Below are 19,163 nucleotides of genomic sequence, written 5' to 3'. Positions count from 1 at the left end.
GGAGACATTTGGCAATATCTGAAGACATTTTTGATTGTCACAAATGGGAAAGACAACAAGATGCTATTGGCATCTAATGGGTGGGATATTGCTAAACATACTACAATGGGTAAGACCATAAGACAGTTCCCCCCACAACAGAGACTTATCTGGTCGAAAATGTCAGTAGTATTAAGGTTAAAAAATCCTGTTTTATAAGAGGAAGAACATCATCAATTATAAAGGAATGGAAAGTAATATAAAAGAACTGTAATCGTCAGACCAAAACTTATATCCACCTTCCTTTCCTTTACTTATTCTGTTACGAAATAACTTCACAGAGTGTGTGCCTATCTCCTGGTAAGAAAACAAATTAAAGAGAGTCTTGAGCTCCCTATAACCAATCAGTTTTAAAGTAGAAGAGCCCCAGTACAATGATCTTCAAAATGTTTGATCATGTGTTCTCCAAAAGAATTTTGAAAAATCTCACATTTTTAATTGATATCCACAGTTAAAATTACTATTTGTTTAAAGAATAGCAAGTTATATATTTTCCAGCAGTGAGGTTTCTTATACATGTATTTTAAATGTAGATTTTTGTCAAAAGTCCACAGCTTCATATTTAGTTCATTCAACTTATGGAAAACACCCACTGAATAAATAAGCTAATTGGTAAAGCTAATCCTCACTGTCAAAGCAGTACTTCACATCAAAAGTACTTTCAATCAGAAAAAAAAAAGCCAGACCCGCTTTTAATTACAAAGAATGACAATGTGCATCCCTGTGACAACTTTCTCACTTGCTAATTCTTATTTAAGGTAAATTTTAAAAGGAAAGAAAGGAAGGAAATCTGTTTACCACTGGAATATAAGCACTGAAAGGTCAGTAATTTCTGTCTGTTGTTGACTGATATATTCTCAAAACAGAAAGCACATAGTAGGTGCTTATAAGTATTTAGTTCATACTGGATAGAAGAGAACATGACATGATAGATAGATAGATAGATAGATAGATAGATAGATAGATAGATAGATAGATAGATAGATAGACAGACAGACATAAATAGACACTGAGCTCCACTGTGTATAGTGGAGGCAGAAAAAAATAATATGTCACATCACTGCACAGAATCTGTGCATTTTCAAACTAGTCCTGGAAGTCTTAACAATCTGAGGCAATATATTATATACCAAGATCTAGACCAGGTGAGTTTACCTTTTCTAGTACAACAGGTGATGAACACTGTGAAAAGGGAAATGGGAAAAAAGAACTGGTAGGTAACAGACAGGTGTTCAATAAGGCAGTTTTGAAAAAAAGAGTAGTTAGGGAAATTAATTGTTTTAAAACTATGTCCATTGTCTTAATCCATTTTGTGCTTCTATCACAGAACACCAAAGACTAAGTACAAAAAAAATATTACTAACAGTTCTGGAGGCTAGGAAGTCCAAATCAAGGTGCTTGAATAATGGGACCCAATTTCTCTGCTTCCAAGAGGGTACCTTGAACACAGCTATGCAAATAGACGTGAGTTAAGGGCATGTACTTTAATGTGGTTGATACTTTTAATTGCATCCCACAAAACATTGTTAAGTTCAGGTGACATTCTTCCTCTAACTAGCATTTCACAATACATAGACTCACATTCAGAAGTGACCTCTTTGACTCAAGTAGTGAAACCAGAAAGCCATCCAGTCATGGCAGGCACTCTGCCTGTACATATAACCCACACAAAATGAGCAATTTAGTTTTCCTGATATATGATCATTCAAAGACTCAAATAGTTCTGCAGCTGTGGTATTGGTTGGCAACAAAAGTGCATGTAACATATCCTCATGCACATCCTCCTGAAAATATATCACATAAAAACAAGCATTGCTGCCTTGTTGTCTCCATCAGTAGACTCACCAACCTGGATTGTGTACCATGACTCATTAATCCTCTCTAACAATTGTGCCTCAATATCACCTGTTATTTCATCAATTTGTCTAGTAATGGTGCAACCTTTTGAACGACAGCCTCTCCTAAAAGTTCATGACAAATGTCCTTAGTAACTGGTAGAATCAATTCTTCACCAATAGTAAAGGACTTCTTAGCTATAGCAATGAGGTAATTACTAAAAATAATGCAGGCACATTTGATGAAATGACAGTCTTCAACATTTGCTTCTGTTCTTTGTGTTCACTTTTTTCTCCTTTTCAAAACTCCAAAGGTGTGTCTTCTAAGGCAGGGTGCTTGGTCTCCGTGTGGCAAAGCAGTTTTGAAGTTTCATAGCTTTGTTGGATCACCAGTCGCCACATATTATACAAAGCAAAGTTGGAGAATGTGAATTATCTGTCACCATGATCATGTAATTTAAGTAGAACTCGAGTATTTTCTTTTAAATACAGCTTTCTTTTTGATGGTAGTCTTAGAGTCTTCTGCTGTCCCATCATTGGGTCTTTTTCCCTTTTCAAAGAAGCTCTCCAGTGGCATTTGGTTTTTAATCACTTTGGCTAGGGTTAGCTTGTGGGTTTACCAAAACGGTGCAGGAAAGAGGTGTGGACAGAAGTGGTAAATAAAATAATGGGTGGGCCACACACAGAGTAAGATAAGTAGCGGGTTCTTACTTAAAGCCTACCACCAGATGCAGCTATGCAATTGAAGTACATCAACTCACTGGCCACTCACTGACAGGGTTTTGTTATGAGTCTGCAAGCAATTGATTTATTATGGTCTCTGTGCAGTCAAACCTCACTGCTAATGTCAATCTGTATTTGTAGCCACTTTTCAGTGCTAGCATCACTGCCTCAGGTCCACCTCAGGCATTAGATTCTCATAAGGAGTGCACAACCTAGATCCCTAGCATACGGAGTTCACAATAGGGTTTGTGCTCCTATGAGAATCTATTGCCATTGCTGAGCTGACAGAAGACAGAACTTAGGTATTAATGTGAGTGATGGGAGTGCCTGTAAACACAGATGAAGCTTTGTTGGCTTCATGGACCAGCACCAGGAGTGGGAAGCCTTGCTTTATATCATGTTACATGTTTTATTTTTCCTCAGAGAAATCTTCTTTCCTTGACATTTTATTAAAATTTTTTTTTTGCTTATCTGTTCTCCATTACTACATAATGTGAAGGTGGACATGTTATCAGTTTTTTTCATGACTATATCCACAGTACCTGAAACAGTGCCAAGCACATAGAAGATGCTCAATCAATATTTACCCAATCACTTTACTGAACATGCTGCCTTGGAAATTGTTGTAGACAGGGTTGGAGAAAGCAAAATGGGCCTCTGTTTAGCCTCAGTATGCTTAAAGCTTGCTTAAATACCCTTCAGTTTTGATTTATTTGTCTTCTACATCAGAAGGTAGGAGCTAACATTTGTTAATATCCCCTCCAGTTGTGCTTTCTGTTTCTAACCATGGTTGGTTATTTGGAGTGGTTCATAGGTATTTGGGCATGTGTGAGTGCGTACACATGTATGTGTTTGTGTGTGTGCTTTCTGAAGGGTAGAAGTCAGGAAAAGTAGTGAACATGCATTTTAAAAATCAGGATCGTTTTACAGGCAGAAGGGGCAGAAGAAAGAAGGCAAAAATAAATAGTGTAGGTAATGCTTGACTTGGTTGTGTAGAAGAGAAAAGATCTGTCAGAAAGAGTGATAAGTAAAAAGGAAGATGGGAGGCCTTGTACAAATGGGAGCTTCTGCAGAGTGAGAATATGGAAGCCTTTCACATTCTACAGCTTTTATGATAATGTTATGAATGTTATTTTGAGTAGATGATTACCCTCTAATAATAACAATATTTAAAATATTTAGGCCAAGAAGTCTTGTTTTGGAAGAAACATACGTAATTTCTACCCATAGTGTTTTTAAGGATAGATAAGCTATTTTTTGAGAAGTATCATTGAATGTAAAAACAGATTTGTTTAAACTCATTTTAAATGTTAAAAAGAAACGAATGCCATAAATTAATCTTTGTGGGGAAGACAGTTCTTAAAAACAGAAATGATCAATGCATAAAATAAGTTCAAAATCTTTAGGAATTCTAGCAATTATTTGATACTAATGCTATACAAAATTGTTAATAATAAACCTACTAAGTATTGACAATTTTGTTTTAGTGATATATAAGCATTGTTTTCTAATTCTTCTTGTACTTCATTTTTTTTTTTTTTTTTGAGTTGGAGTCTCACTCTGTCGCCCAGACTGGAGTGCAGTGGCCGCTCCCGGCCACCGCAGCCTCGCCTGCTGGGCTCCGGCGATCCTTCCGCCTCAGCCTTCCGAGTAGCCGGAATTACAGGCACGCGCTTACCACGTCCGGCTGATTTTTTGATTTATTGTAGAGATGAGGTCTCACTGCCCAGGCGGGTCTCGAACCCGCAGGCTCAGGCTCTACTTTTTTTTTTTAAAACAGGGTCTCACTCTGTCACCCTAGCCTGGAGTGCAGTGGTGTGATAATAGCTCACTGTAATTTCAAACTTCTAGGCTCAAGGAATCCTCCTGCCTCAGACTCCAGGTAGCTGGGACTACAGGCTAACATTTTTACTTTTTGCACAGAGCTTCTAATCTCAAACAATCTTCCCACTTAAGCCTCCCAAAGCATTAGGGTCACAAGAGTGAGCCACCACATCCAGTCGTTTAATTCTTTTAGCAAATCCATGGTGTAGGCATGATTAGTTTCTCCATTAAGCAGGCAAAGAAACTGAGGCTTAGGAAAGGTAAATAAGTCTCCTAATGTCTTACGTTTAGCAAGGTTCACTCGGAGCCCTGGAGAGATGCCCTTTATGCAAAATTGTGTCTAAACACTTAACCAAATTTACGATAGTTTGTCATAGGCTTTGCTGTCTAGACATAGCAAGCTTCCTCTTAGAAGATCTTATTTGAGGTGCCAAAAATTCTAGAATGGTTTAAGCCAGGCAAACTCTTTGATTGAAAGTAAATTATAACCATTGTTTGCCTGCTCACTTTTATTTTTAATGTGCATTTGTGCTAGAGTGCAAAGATGAAAGCCTTGTCAGTCACAGGTACACTTAAAAAAAGTCAATCCGAAAATAAAAAGAAGTTTGAAAAAGATTCTACAGTGGTAGCACGAGCTAGCCCCAAATGTCTATTTTCTATTCAACTGCTTTTCAAAACTTTGAAAGCTGCCTGTTAACAGTGTGTGTGTGTTTTTAATATAAGATTTTAAAGGTGTTTGTTATTTCTAAGTAATATGGAGTAGAGTGTTTTCTTTTATTGCGATGTCAATAGGAAAATGTATTTTTATATTTTTGAGATGTCAGCAGGAAATAATCAACATAATCATTGATATTTACTAACATTAAGATATTATCATTTATTCTTTTTCAATCATGCTAACATTTCATTAGTTGAAGGACACACATAGATACCACTGTCACAGAAGTTGAATGTTTGCTTTTGATTAGTGAATATCATTTTTTTCCTGTTCCATGATTTTATCATTTTTTCCTAACACAAAGGAGAGACTTCAATTTGGGTATTCTTCTGTCTGAGCTTAATATAAATGTGAAACATAGGTGGGAAGGAACATATACAGGTATTTTCTACAGAATTCTAGCAGTATACTGAGTTTCTATTATGTGCAAGCTTAATAAATACAGAAACCCATGTGGCTAAATTTCTGTATGGGGCAGGCTCTGTTCACCAGATGAACTAAAAAGAAACCCCAACTTTTATTTGCATCTCAAAGGACACGGAAGTCTTACACCAGTACTTCCAGAAGCTCTTGCCTTCAATTTCTAATTCTTACTTACCTATGCCTACTTTAAAGTTCTTCAAACCCTGAAATCGCAGACTTTCTTCTCTCAACCAAAGTCTGCTGGCATTCTTTTTTCTTATCGCTCTTCTCTCCTTTGTAGATAAAATTAATCTTTCCAGATTCATCTTCCTTCTCTCTCCTCAGGCTTCTGAAGTCCTGCCGACACCCTTCGCCCACCCATTCTCCTAAGTCTGTATCACAAAAGATTTTGAAACCGTACTGGCATATACTTTGCCTTAGTTAGAGAGAAAGGGCAGCAAGAGGAAACAGATTATTAAGCAATAATATTCTATCTTACCTGTACCAACAATAAGAGCACGGTGGGGGTGGGACAAACTCTCTCCATTGGTTATTCTGACCCTACAGCAGCAATTAACTCTCAGCCTGCAGCTCCTCCCAATCTTCCTGGACCGAGTTTCATTGCATCTGCTAGAGATATCAGTACTACCTTGGCAGCATCTACTCCATGAAGGTGTGACTCTCAGCTCCGTAGGGCCTTGAAGAAATAGCTCCCATGAACAGCATGTTCCCACATGCATCTGAGTCCCAGTTTTTCAGAGCCCTGTTTCCAGTCTTCCTAGTTCTGATAACCCCAACTGCTTTCATTGTACCCCCAGTTCAAGAGGCAGTATCTACCACCTGCAATTACTATTTTTGGACTGCCTCAGTGATCATTTTGTGTTGATTTAGTTCTCTAAACCTGCATGGTCAATTCCTTATGTTTAATTCTCTCTGTAGAAATACCTAGTGTGTAGCAGGGCGTAGTTCCAGTTACTTGTAAGGCTGAGGCAGAAGTATCACCTGAGCTCAGCGGGTCAAGGCTGTGGTGGCTGTGAGCGTGCCACTGCCCTCCAACCTGGGTGATGGAATGCGACTCCAACTTAAAAAAAAAAAAAAAAAAAAAGAACCATCTAGTGTTGTTTCTGATTTCTTCCACTGGAGCTGGTCAAACATAGGGATGGGGGGTGCTAAAGTGCTACTTGACTATCACCCAATAAAGATTCATTCTGCATATGAACAAGAGAACACTGTATGTGTGATTTGAAGTACAAAGCAGAATATGGAAAATTACTGTTGAAAACAGAGACCAGATGAAGGTAGTTTGCATGATTAAGTAAATTTACTACATATTTCTCAATATATATTTAATACATATATCTCAATATACTGTATACTTCTATATTTTAAGAATGTCCTTAAAAGATAATATTGTATTATTGTTTACTAAATAATAATTACATATTCTTGAAATATATCAAATTTTATGCAAAAACATGTATAATATCTATAGATTTCTATAATTCAGTTTTAGTAGCTCCTAAGAGAGAAATTCAGGGTAAACTATTCTTCATATTTCTGCATCTCATAGAGGACCTAAAATATTTGAGGCCCTCTGGAAATTTACTTATAGAGTTTATAATGCCTAAAATTATATTGTTTTTCCCCTTTCTCCAATAAAACAAATGCTGTCTGGCCAGTGTTTCTCCTTTGACAAGTATTTTGCTAATATCATACCTGTAATATCACTTTATGTTTGAATAAAATTTCATCATATACAAAATAGTTTTGTATCTATTACCATACATAGTTCATGCCACAAAACTATAAATCAGATATTTACTTTATTTTCCTTTTGAGAATTTAAGAATATGGAAGATTCAAGAATTTACTCAAGGCTCTAGACTAAAAAAAATGAAACCTGATATTACATATAAATCTCAGAACTTTCCATCCAAAAGTACTTTGCTTTGCTTTGTTAACTAGACTCTTTCATAGAAAGCACTTTGTCAAACATGGGAATCTTATGATGGCCCATCTATGTTGAAAACCCCCAAATTAACAATGTTTTAAAAACATTACCATACTTACTATATGGCTTCGTTTTTTTTTTTTTTTCTTTCTTTTCTTTTTTTTTTTTTTGAGTTCGAGTCTCACTCTGTCACCTAGGCTGGAGTGTAGTGACACACTCACAGCCACCCCAGCATCGACTTGCTGGACTTGGGCGATCCATCTCAGCCTTCAAAGAGCCAGGACTACAGACACGGGCTACCATACCCAGTTAAGTTTTTCTTGATTTATTGTAGAGACAAAGTCTTGCCAAGTTGCCTGGGCTCGTCTTGAACCTGCAGGCTCAGACAATCCACTCACCTTGGCCTCCCAAAGTGCTAGAATTACAGACTGAACCACCGAGCCCGGCCTACCTTATTTTCTTAAAACTGAATTTAAGAGAAGGTTTACCAGAGATAAGGCTGTAAGAAACCAAATGGAAGGGATAATTACCTTCAGGGATATTTTATTATTAAAAGGTATAATGAGAGGTACTATGAGAGTAGATTAAACTATTAGGGCACCTGCCACAAGTGATTTAATAATTTGAAAGATCCTTTATCATTTTCAATCATGACTTTCAGTTCATTTTTCTGGGTGATTTTTCAAAATACTCTAAAATTCTTCCTTTTTTTGATTGCTAAATAGATAAATTTCTCTTCTTTTTATGTAAAGAAAATAAAGGTACACTTGATAATTCACCTGGCTACACATGTACTCTTTGTGTTTACAAGAACATCCTTACAATTCACTTTGTATTGTTATTGGATAATTAATCCTTCTTACTTTCAAAATCTGTTCCTATAGCCTGAATATACTTTAATTTTATCTTTGTTTTTTAAAACTTGCCAACAAACAATTATAAGCATTAGCAAATCTTGATCAAAAAGTAAAATTTTAAAAAATATATACAATATTGACCTGTTGATATTCATACACACACACACGGTTTGACAGAAGCTGCTAATTTCCTACTCAATTTCAATTTTCTACTTCTCGGTTATTAGGGAATACCTATAATGCAAGAAGCAGCAATGTATCTGGCTAAAATTATGTTTCCAACCTTCCTGTACACACAGGAGTGGCCAGTGATAGGCAAATAAGAGCCATTTGTTGGGGTTTCCTAAAATGAGCTCTTTTAGAAGGACAGCATACTCAGGCCTTAGATGGCAGAATTTTACAGTTTTACAAATCCATTTCCTCTTTCGTTATGATTCATTAATGTGGATGTGGATACAGTGTCTGGTGCTAGAGTAGTCATGTCGTGACTGTAAGGTAAACTCAAGGAAGGAAGCTGTATTCCAAAACAAACAAAGTGATAGGACAGGAGGATCACGAGTTGTTTATAGTATCAGGTAGCTGGTATACAACCATGAACTGCCTGTCTGTGAAATTTTGGTTGCTGTAAGAGAAGTCACTGTAAAAGGGAGGCCCAAACTTTACCTATACAATGACCACTTATCTATCTAATCTCGAATTTTATCCCCCATCTTTAAAAAAAAGTTGTTGGTCTTCTACTAGATGTCACACATAATTTCATAGTAAACCTACCAAGTTTTTAGGATAGACAGTGCTCTTGGACATTTTGGGTGGGATTATACACTGCTATTTAGTTTTGAAAATAAGTCAGCATGAAATATCAAAAGTCTAAAAATTTATATACATTTCGAGTCTGAAATTTCATATCTAGTAAATTATTCAAAGAAATGAACTAAAGTTGAGTCTAACAAGTACTTATGATGATGTTCAATACCATATTAAGTTGGTTCAAATATTGGAATACTTGAATATATATTTAAAATCAAATACACAATATGGAAATATTTGAACCAACCTAAATACTCAACAATGCAAAAATAATTAAATAAATTACAGTAAAGTTATACATAATTCATCCACTAGAAATTATTTGTGTAATATTGTGGCGTGGAAGAATATTTATGACATTGTAAACTATTTTAAAGTGCCATCATGCATTTAATTAATATGAACTAAATGAATTAAGCTGAACATTATAATACTGACAATGTTAATCCATAAAAAATCATCACATGTATGCTTAAAAAGTCTATGAGCATGAACATATGCCCAACAGCAGACAGTAGTTATTTCTGGGCAGTTTAGTATTAAGTAATTTATATTTGTGCTTAACTTCTATATATACATAAAAATATATATATATATGCATATATGTGTATATAATACATATTAAATACATACATGTATACATATACATCTATGAGAGGGACCCCAAAACTCTGGATTTTATTGATAAAAAATTGTGTATTTATTCTGACATGTTTAAACTCCCGTCACCTTCAAAATTCTCTCCATTTGATGCAATACACCTATAAAGACCCCTTTTCCACTGCTCAAAACAGTTTTTGAACTCATCAATATTGATGCTTTTTAGGGCTTCTGCTGTTTTTGTTTCACCTCTTCCACATTGGAAAAAATGTCCCCCTTTGAGGACTGTTTTCATCCCGGGAAACCAAAAAAAAAAAAAAAAAAAAGTCATTCAGGGCAAGATTATGTGACTAGGGAGGGTGGGGCATAATGGTCATGCCATTTGGGGTCTAAAACTGCTGAATGTTTATCTCAGTGTGAGTGGACACACTCATAAATCACAATAATTGGACAAACATCATGAAAGAATCTCCAAGAAAAAATTTCCTGAAGCCAAATGCAGCCTCTCACAATGCTAGTAGATGCCAATGCATTCCTAGAATAACTTACCTATTAATAGCAGGGAAAGGCTATACTACAAGGAGACTTCCTTCCAAAAAAATAATTCTAGTTTTTGGGGTCCCCCCTTGTGTCTGATATACCATATATATTTAATTGCATAAATATATAATATACATATATATATTACATATGGGAGGAACTCAAATCATTTTGCAAAAAAGATATCTGTGCATGTATGTTTATTGCAACACTATTCACCATAGTAAAAACATGGAACCAACCAGGCTGCCCATTGAAAGAAGACTGGATAAAAAAAAAAAATGTGGGACATATACACAATGGAATATTACACAACCATAAAGAAAGAAGAAAGTATTAACTTCGCAGCAACTTGGATGGATTTAGAGTCTGTAATACTCAGTGATCTATCACAGAAACAAATAACTGAGTACCACATGTTTTCACTCACAAGCAGACCCTAAATAATTACCATGATACTATAAGAAAGGAATTGGCAGTAGCAGTACACTGCCAGGAGAGGGGAAGGGGGGCACACTTCATCAATAAGAGTACCTGATCTCAAGCCAGGTAAAGTGGGGGCCAAAGGGAAGCCCAAACTTTACCTGTACAATGACCATTTGTATACCTAATCCTGAATTGTACCCCATATCTTTAAATAAATTTAAAAATAAAATAAATAAGAGAGAAAACTATGTTGGAAAAATAGATTGCAGCAGAGTTTGGTGTTACTGATATTAAAACATGACTAGAAATAGATAAGTTACAGAATTGAAGTCATCATGATTCTTCTAAAGATTCCTAAAGAAATATGAAAGTTGTTTCCATTTTTTTTTCACTATAACTAAGAAAAAGCCTGAAAAATTTTTCCGATAATATGAAGACAAATTTCTTTGACTTTCTTTTGGCTGTGTTCCACACTGGGCTGCTCTACGAACTTACCATTCTTGTGACTATATGTGGCAATAGTAGACATGATCTTATTGCAAATTATGATACATCAACTTGCTTGTGAAACGCTTGAGAAAATAATCCGTGTCTCATCCAGTTTTTATCCCTGATGTCTGACAGCATATTCTTGAGCATGTGAGAGTTAATTGTCTACACAGTTATTACCACCTTTTATTCCTGAGATGTTGCTAGCATCTTTCTTTGGTAAGTCCTTTTGAACAAAATTTTCTTATTTCTAGTTCACTCCACAGCACTATGTATGTAGAGGAAACTTGAAAATTCAGAAATGATGCTATAAACTGAAAAATCATATTTCCAAACTAAGTAGCCTATCTGAGTGAGAAATTGCCTAATTATTGTGATAAGGAGTTTGACAAATATTTTTAGTTCTTAACCACTTCCAGATGCGTGATAGGAAGATACTTCCTAGGCCCCTTATTGTTGGGTAGGGCCATGTTATTAGGCCTGGCCAACAAGTTATCAGCTGAAGTGACTTTTTGTCTGATTTTAGTGACCTGTGCGTGATCTTCCAAAGTGCGCATATGTTCTTTCTCCTCTTTGCGATGATAACCACAACTTTCAAGAAGTTGCTTGCTTAGTCCCCTAGAATCCCTATCTGACTATAGTGTACAAAAATCCACTTTTCCCTGATCTTCAGTGAATGTGTAGTATGATCAAGAAACACATTCTTATTGTTTTAATCCACAGAGGTTTCAGAGTTGCTCTCCACTGCAGCATAATTTAGACTATTGTTGTTATATACAATATAATACAAATCACATGTACTACATTTTTAAAATTCTAAAGCATACATTCATTGACCTCAACATTTTATATATGACCCCATTATGTTATGATAAAATGAGTTTATTTTGAAAAAAAAGTTATACATATATATTTTTATTATGAGAAAGCCAGGTAATGTTTAAAAGTATGTACCACATACAGTCAAACAAAAATCAACTTGAGTCATACCACCCAGAAGAGTTTTCATTACCTTTATGTACATTTAGTTCTGAGCATCTCTTTATACACATATACAAATATACAGATAAAAAGATAGATATACAAAAATAAATAACTTTTCAAAATTATGGCATGGAAAGCATTACATGAGTTTACATGAATGTAAAAATAAGAAAGTGAAATTGAAATGAAATTTAAATTTAAAACAAATTATTGAAAGTTAGGAAACATGTTTTATACCAGAAATTCTAGTTCTCCTCGAATGCATTGAATATATTTCATTATATTAAATAATTATTCATTTTAATATGATAGTGGCATATATGATTCTGCAAACAAAATGAGTTTTTATGTCTTATGAGTTTTTATGCCTTAAAATTAATGGTTAAATTATATCATGTCTGCTGTTGCACAAATTAAGCAAAAAATGGAGTAGATGAAGCAGATATTGCAGAAACAGCCATGGGTCGATAGTTTTAGCACTGGGTAATATGTGCAGGTGGATTCATGCTAATAGTCTGCCTACTTTCACATATGTTTGTGATTCTCCATAACTTCAAATAAAATCAAAGCAGAGATTCTATTTTATGAACTCTAAACCCATTTTAAACAATGCAGGCATCCCAGTGAAGAGTTGCTTTTGAACAAATGTTTGATGGGTGGCTGTAAATTAAGGCAAAGACTTTGAGAATGTGGACAAATGTCCACTAGAAATTGGCATGACAGTGCTGAAACCAGTGTCACTCGTGACTGCAGCTGTCCACATTCTCAAAAGTGAGTGGTACTACTCCAATCCCAATTATCCTGCCTTCTGTTCCACTGGCTGACCATTGGATTGATGCTAGAGCAAAGGTAACAAAGTTAAACAAAACAGGAATTTCATGTAAAGGGATTGCTCTGCCTTTGTGATGAGGTATATTATCATCATTATAAAAGATTTTAGCTAAGTGAAGCATTTTATACTACCTGTAAAATACATTTTAAAGTTCTAACCTTGAGAATAATAACCCTAATTAATTATAGTTCCCAATAATTAATTCACTTTTAAAAAATTTTATTCAATTATAATTCTTCTTCCTAGCTAGTTTCCACTGATAATCACTCATGTTCAGTAAGGATAAAATACTCAGCAATGGACCTAATTTAGCAACCTGGATATAGCATCACTAATTATAAAAGTAAACTTATAGAGTGTCAAAAATAATTTGACAGATTTTTTTCCTGTTACAACTTTAGAAATTAATAGTTTCAACTCAAATGTATCCCTTTTAAAGTTCTGCATAGATATCTTCATTTTGCATACATCAGTAAAGATCTGTTAGGAAACAAGCTTGTTGAAACTTGGGTGGTTTTTTTACATTTGTTTGTTTGCTTGTAATCCCCCAAATAACAAACATTTTAAAAATCCTACACATCTATGTAAAAACAGAAACAAAACAAACAAAACATAAAATAAAATAAAAATAAAATTAAAAAAAAACACTTCATTAGTTGCAAAACAGAAACAAAACAAACAAAACATAAAATAAAATAAAAATAAAATAAAAACAATTCATTAGTTGCAAAGATTTCAGCTAGGAGTTTTCTTATAGGAACATTTGGGGACAAACTTTACTTTCAAGGATTTTCCTGATTACATGAAAGCAAACCCATGGGGAATAAAGTAGGAAAAAAAAAAAATAATAACCCAGACCAGCGTACCTGAACAAATAAATTGCTATTGGGGTGGTAGAGACAAAAAAAGCTTTGAAAAAAAAATTCTATATAGTGAAAACTATAAACTCAAGCTGAACAGATTTTTATTAAGAAATATGAAGGACTTGCTTTAGAAGATTAGGGATTGTGTTAGACATGACTTATATATATAGTTGTGGGGCTGGAAGAGAGCCAACCTTTTGGTGAGGGCACCAGAGGGTCATTCATCACCACAGGAAATCTGGGAGACTGGTGACACAGTGCTAACATCAGGAGTTAGAAAGTTGAATCCCTCAGGGTGTTCAGGAACTATCGAGGGTGCTGCTGTGCAGAATGAACTGATTCTTCACCAGAAAGTTGAAAGTGTGGACCAACTCAGGCTAGGGGAGCTATTCTGGCATCCAATACTCAGATGTCATTCCTAAACCTGGCACTGTTATATCACTTCCTAAGGGACATTTGTCTACTTTCTCAAAATCTTTACCTTTCAACCTACCTGGCAAGCATTTGTTCAGAAGAGTCTCTTCAGTAGGGTGTCCAGGTTGTTTTAAATGAGTTCACATTTTATAAACTAAAATCTTTTTTCCTACCTTAATTTGAAGTTATAAAAATTTCAAACATACGTAAAAATTGATAGACTACTATAATGAATCCACTTATCCCATTATTCAGTGCCTAAACCACCCACACAAATCAGTTCTACCCCATCTACTTATTCATCCATACCCCTTTTTGTGTTAAGTTGAAATATAGCACACATGGTATAATTTAACCATTAATAATTTCAGTATGTTGCTCTAACCCATCCTCTAGCATAACCTTATGTACCATTATAATACCGAAAATTAGTAATTCCTGAATGTAATTTCTAGAAGGAATAAGGAGCCCAACAATTCTGAAAGTTGGTACAACTTAAATTAATTTCAGGTTAAAAAAGCAATCACCTGCCTTCAGCAAATCATTTTACATGAGGCTGAAATGATAAGGAGCTAAAATTTAGAAACTACAAATGGTACCAAAGTGGTCTGTAATGACACTTTTGAGAAATTAGAGACAGAAATCTGAAATATATGAAATTATATATTTTTATCAGATTGTGGGGGGGTTTTTTTGCTCTTCCTTAGTTTTTCAGTATTCATTCCTAAAACATATCATCTGGGTTTGTAAGAGCTAAGAGTGGAATAGGTGAGTCTACAGTTATTACATACAGAAAAAATTAGGGATTGAGTTATCCCTAGAAGACCAATGCGGCACTCTGTTTGGTGACTGAAATGGATTCCCTTGGAAAGTCTTGTAAGAGAAGAATAAAAATGAAGAATAAAAGGAATAGATGAAAATCAAATCCACTAGTGCCTTTCTAACAAGGCTATTCTTCTCACCAATTGATGTTTATGTGAGTAGAGACATCTGTTTCTACATACATCATTTTCTGTTTAATTTATCCCAAGAAAGAGGCATTCACCATTCTCTTTTCAATCTGGAGCAATAAAAGAGTCAAGAAGTATCTAGATTTAGAGAAAGAATGCACTAATGTACAAGGGCCTCTCACCTAAAGGACAGAAGCAAAGTATGCATATTATCTGCCCATCTAAAGCTCAAGTTATTTGGAAATAGGAAACATACAAACAATTACCTCTATCTAAATGTTGACTTCAGATGCTATGCCCATCTAAGCTTCTTGTTTATTTCAGTCTCACAACAGAGCACAAGATAAACTAAATGCAAATTCTTCCTGTTCACACTGAGTCGGTCTCTACCCAGTGAAATGCTAAGATTGACCATTACATGTGTTTTTTCATGGTGAAAGTTAAGAAGTTTTCCAAATCTGAGCTACAATTTCAAAGGCTTGAGTGAAAACTTGCCTTGAGTGAAAGCAGAAAAGTGGATTTAAAGGACAGTTTACTAAACCCATGAATGAGAAAGGTCTGTATTCAGAAGAGCCTTCTCGAAGAACAAACATGCCAACACATTTAGCCAAAGCTTCAACGAACAATTAGTTCCTATATTGTATAAAAGATCCAAAGAGCAAGTATATCTAAGAAGAGAGTTGTCAGATTCAATGTGACATTAATTGAATATATATTTGTATGTCTTTATATGCATATACATATCAAGATACTATAGCGTTATGGAAAGATGCAATCATGTAGTTGTGTAATTTTTTACTAATGTAAGTACTATTATATGGCCACAATTATCCCCATTTATTGGGGAAGTATTCATTTTCTACCACCTGTTCTCACATTGAATCTGACAACTCTCTTCTTAGGTATACTTGCTCTTTGGATCTTTTATTTAATACAGGAAATAACTGTTCATTGAAGCTTTGGCTAACTGTGTTGGCATGTTTGTTCTTTGAGAAGGCTCTTCTGAATACAGATCTTTCTCATTCATAGGTTTGGTCAACTATCCCTTAAATCCACTTTCCTGTTTTCACTCAAGGCGAGTTTCACTCAAGCCTTTGAAATATAGCTCAGATTTGGAAAATTTCTTAACTTTCACCATGAAAAAAACACATGTAATGGTCAATCTTAGCATTTCACTGAGGAGAGACTGACTCAGTTAGTGTGAACAGGAAAAAATTTGCATTTAGTTTATCTTGTGCTTTGTTGGGAGACTGATCTAAACAATGAAGCTTAGGTAGGCATAGCATCTGAAGTCAACGTTTAGATGGAGGTAATTTAAGTCACAAACAGAAGTGATTAGAATAGAAAGGACTATTGGCTGAATTACCAGCTGAAAGCACTCTTTATGGAAAACATACACAAAGTCCCTAACACAGTATTGATGGACGCAGAATGAACCACCACTCAGGAGGTACGAAATCCATTTCACTAATTCTTCTGGTCAGAAGAAAAGACACACAGCCCAGAATGGAGCCAATCAGCAGAGCCAAGGTGTGCCATGCAACCTGCACAGAGTGGCAAATCCATAAATCTATTGTGATTGAAGTAGTCTCTTTACTTAGAGAAGAAGTAACATTTCGAAATGTTCCATTTTTACTAAAGAACTATAGAGATTATGAGAAATATAGTCATCTACTTTATTTTGTTTTTTGAGATAGGGTTTTGTGCTGTTGCCCAGACTGGAGTATAGTAGCACTATCTTGACTCACTGCAGCCTCAACCTTGTAGCTTAAGTGATCCTCCTGCCTCAACCTCCTAAGTCCTAGTTATCTTTAATTAATCTATTTTTAAGTAAAGTTCTTTAAATTTTAAAGTTATTAATAAAAATAACCCTAACATGTTACTAAGTGAATGTCCAGCATGACGTTGGCTTTAAACTACTTACATAAACACATTATTTAATTTAAGTATAATTAACTTCCACATTAACTCTCTAAATTGAGTATAATTATCTCAATTTAATAAATATAAATGAAGATCAGGAAATACAGTAACATGTCCGGGTTCTCATAATTGGTAATGCTGAAACACAGGTCTAGTAACAAAGCTTTCCTTCAAAATCAATGAATATGTAGAATAAAGAAGCTGAGATTCAAATTAATACCTTTTTCTTATATCTAATTCCTGGGATAATTTAGGAATCTAACTTCTGAACATTTATCCATGTTTTTCTGATGATCCAACTATCCTCTTTTATTTTTGAAAGCATAATAATTATACCAAATAACCATGAGTCCAGGTAGCTAAATATCTAAGGAGAAAAGTCAATTACTTCTACATTTGTTTGTGTATCTATTTATTTAAAAAAACATAGCCAACACTGCAAAACACTGGGCTATGTATCAGATTTTTTTTTTTTTTGGTAGTGATAACACAGACATCTATTTTCCCCTCACCAAGTTAGATATATTCACTGCAAAATTAATTCTAGTTTTCTTTACCTGTCATGAATTATGGGTATTGTGATAATCTGAATAATATTCAAATTTCTAAGCGGGCCCCAATAATGAAGATGAAAGAAAGACTCATTTTGGCTGGAGAGAAAATGGGCAATTAGCTCTTGACTGACAGGAGAAGGTTAATTGATATTTCAGTAGTTTTAACTATAACCATGGTACAGGAAGAGCAGGTTCATTAGCATAGAGGAACACACAGATAAGTCACTAGTTGAAATTTTAAAAAATAATAATAAACTCTAGATTTCTAACCACTATAAGATTTTGTAACAGAATGTGATACTTACTCACTGCCAGGAGCATGAAGTAAAGATCCAGACAGAATACTATAGAACTGAAGTCACCACTAGATTATGATCATAAACAAAGCACCTAGTAGTTTGAATTGGAGTACTCCAGAGTTGCTCTAATAGCTTTCTTGTCTTTATCCTTCAAAAAACAGCTTGATCCTGGAGAACACCTTGTCGCTAGTTATTTTTTAAAAAGTTAAAAAAGTTATGATTTCAGAATAGAATTATTCTATATTTCTAGATATTATAGATTTGGGGTTAATTCTGTAAGAGCTGTGTGTTCTGGGCCCAACTGCAGTGTCTCACACCTGTAATTCCAGCACTTTGGGAGACTGAAGAAGTAGGACTACTTGAACCCAGGAGTTTGAGACCAGCTTAGGCAACATAGTTAGACCTCATCTCTACAAAAGATAAAAAATTAGCAGGGCATGGTGGTGTGCGCCTATAGTTCCAGCTACTCAGGAGGTTGGGGCAAGAGCCGGAGCCCAGGAGACTGAGTTGTGGTGAGCCATGATGGTACCACTGCATTCCAGCCTGGGTGTCAGAGTGAGACCCCAAACTCATAAAAAAGACTTGTGTTCTTATTTTACTTTCTTGGACAACAAAATCTATAATACAATTCTGATGGGAGCCCTGTGAGTACCATTAGACAGTTCTAATAATAAATAAACAACTAATAAAAGGAAGGCTCTGAAATATTGATACACAAGACACTGAGCAACAACTTGAAATTTGGACAACAATTGCATATTTCTTTTTCAGCCATTACATTAGATCTGAGACCTTTGGGGGGAAAAATATCTTAAAGAGGATAGTCAGGAGATTTTAACAAGATCAACCATAATGATCTTAGTCATGTTATTTACTAATTCATTCATTCATTCTTTCATGTGATATTACAAGTACTGATCATCCAGTGCTTGCTAAAAGTTTGAGTTAGGTACTGTGGATATAACGGTTAACAGAATACAGTTCCTGTCCTCAAAGATTTTAAAGTGGAGTGGAAAACATGCATAATCAAACATATGATTACAATTTAGTGATGCACATGTCAATTAAGGGCGTGTTGATTAGGTAAGAGATGGGGTTCAATTCTGCTGGTGATATGAACTGGATAATACCAG

This window comes from Carlito syrichta, unplaced genomic scaffold (genome assembly GCF_000164805.1).
Source record: "Carlito syrichta isolate Samal-C Ts95f unplaced genomic scaffold, Tarsius_syrichta-2.0.1 Scaffold314060, whole genome shotgun sequence".
Lineage (NCBI taxonomy): Eukaryota > Metazoa > Chordata > Mammalia > Primates > Tarsiidae > Carlito > Carlito syrichta.
This window is presented reverse-complemented; position numbering follows the sequence as displayed.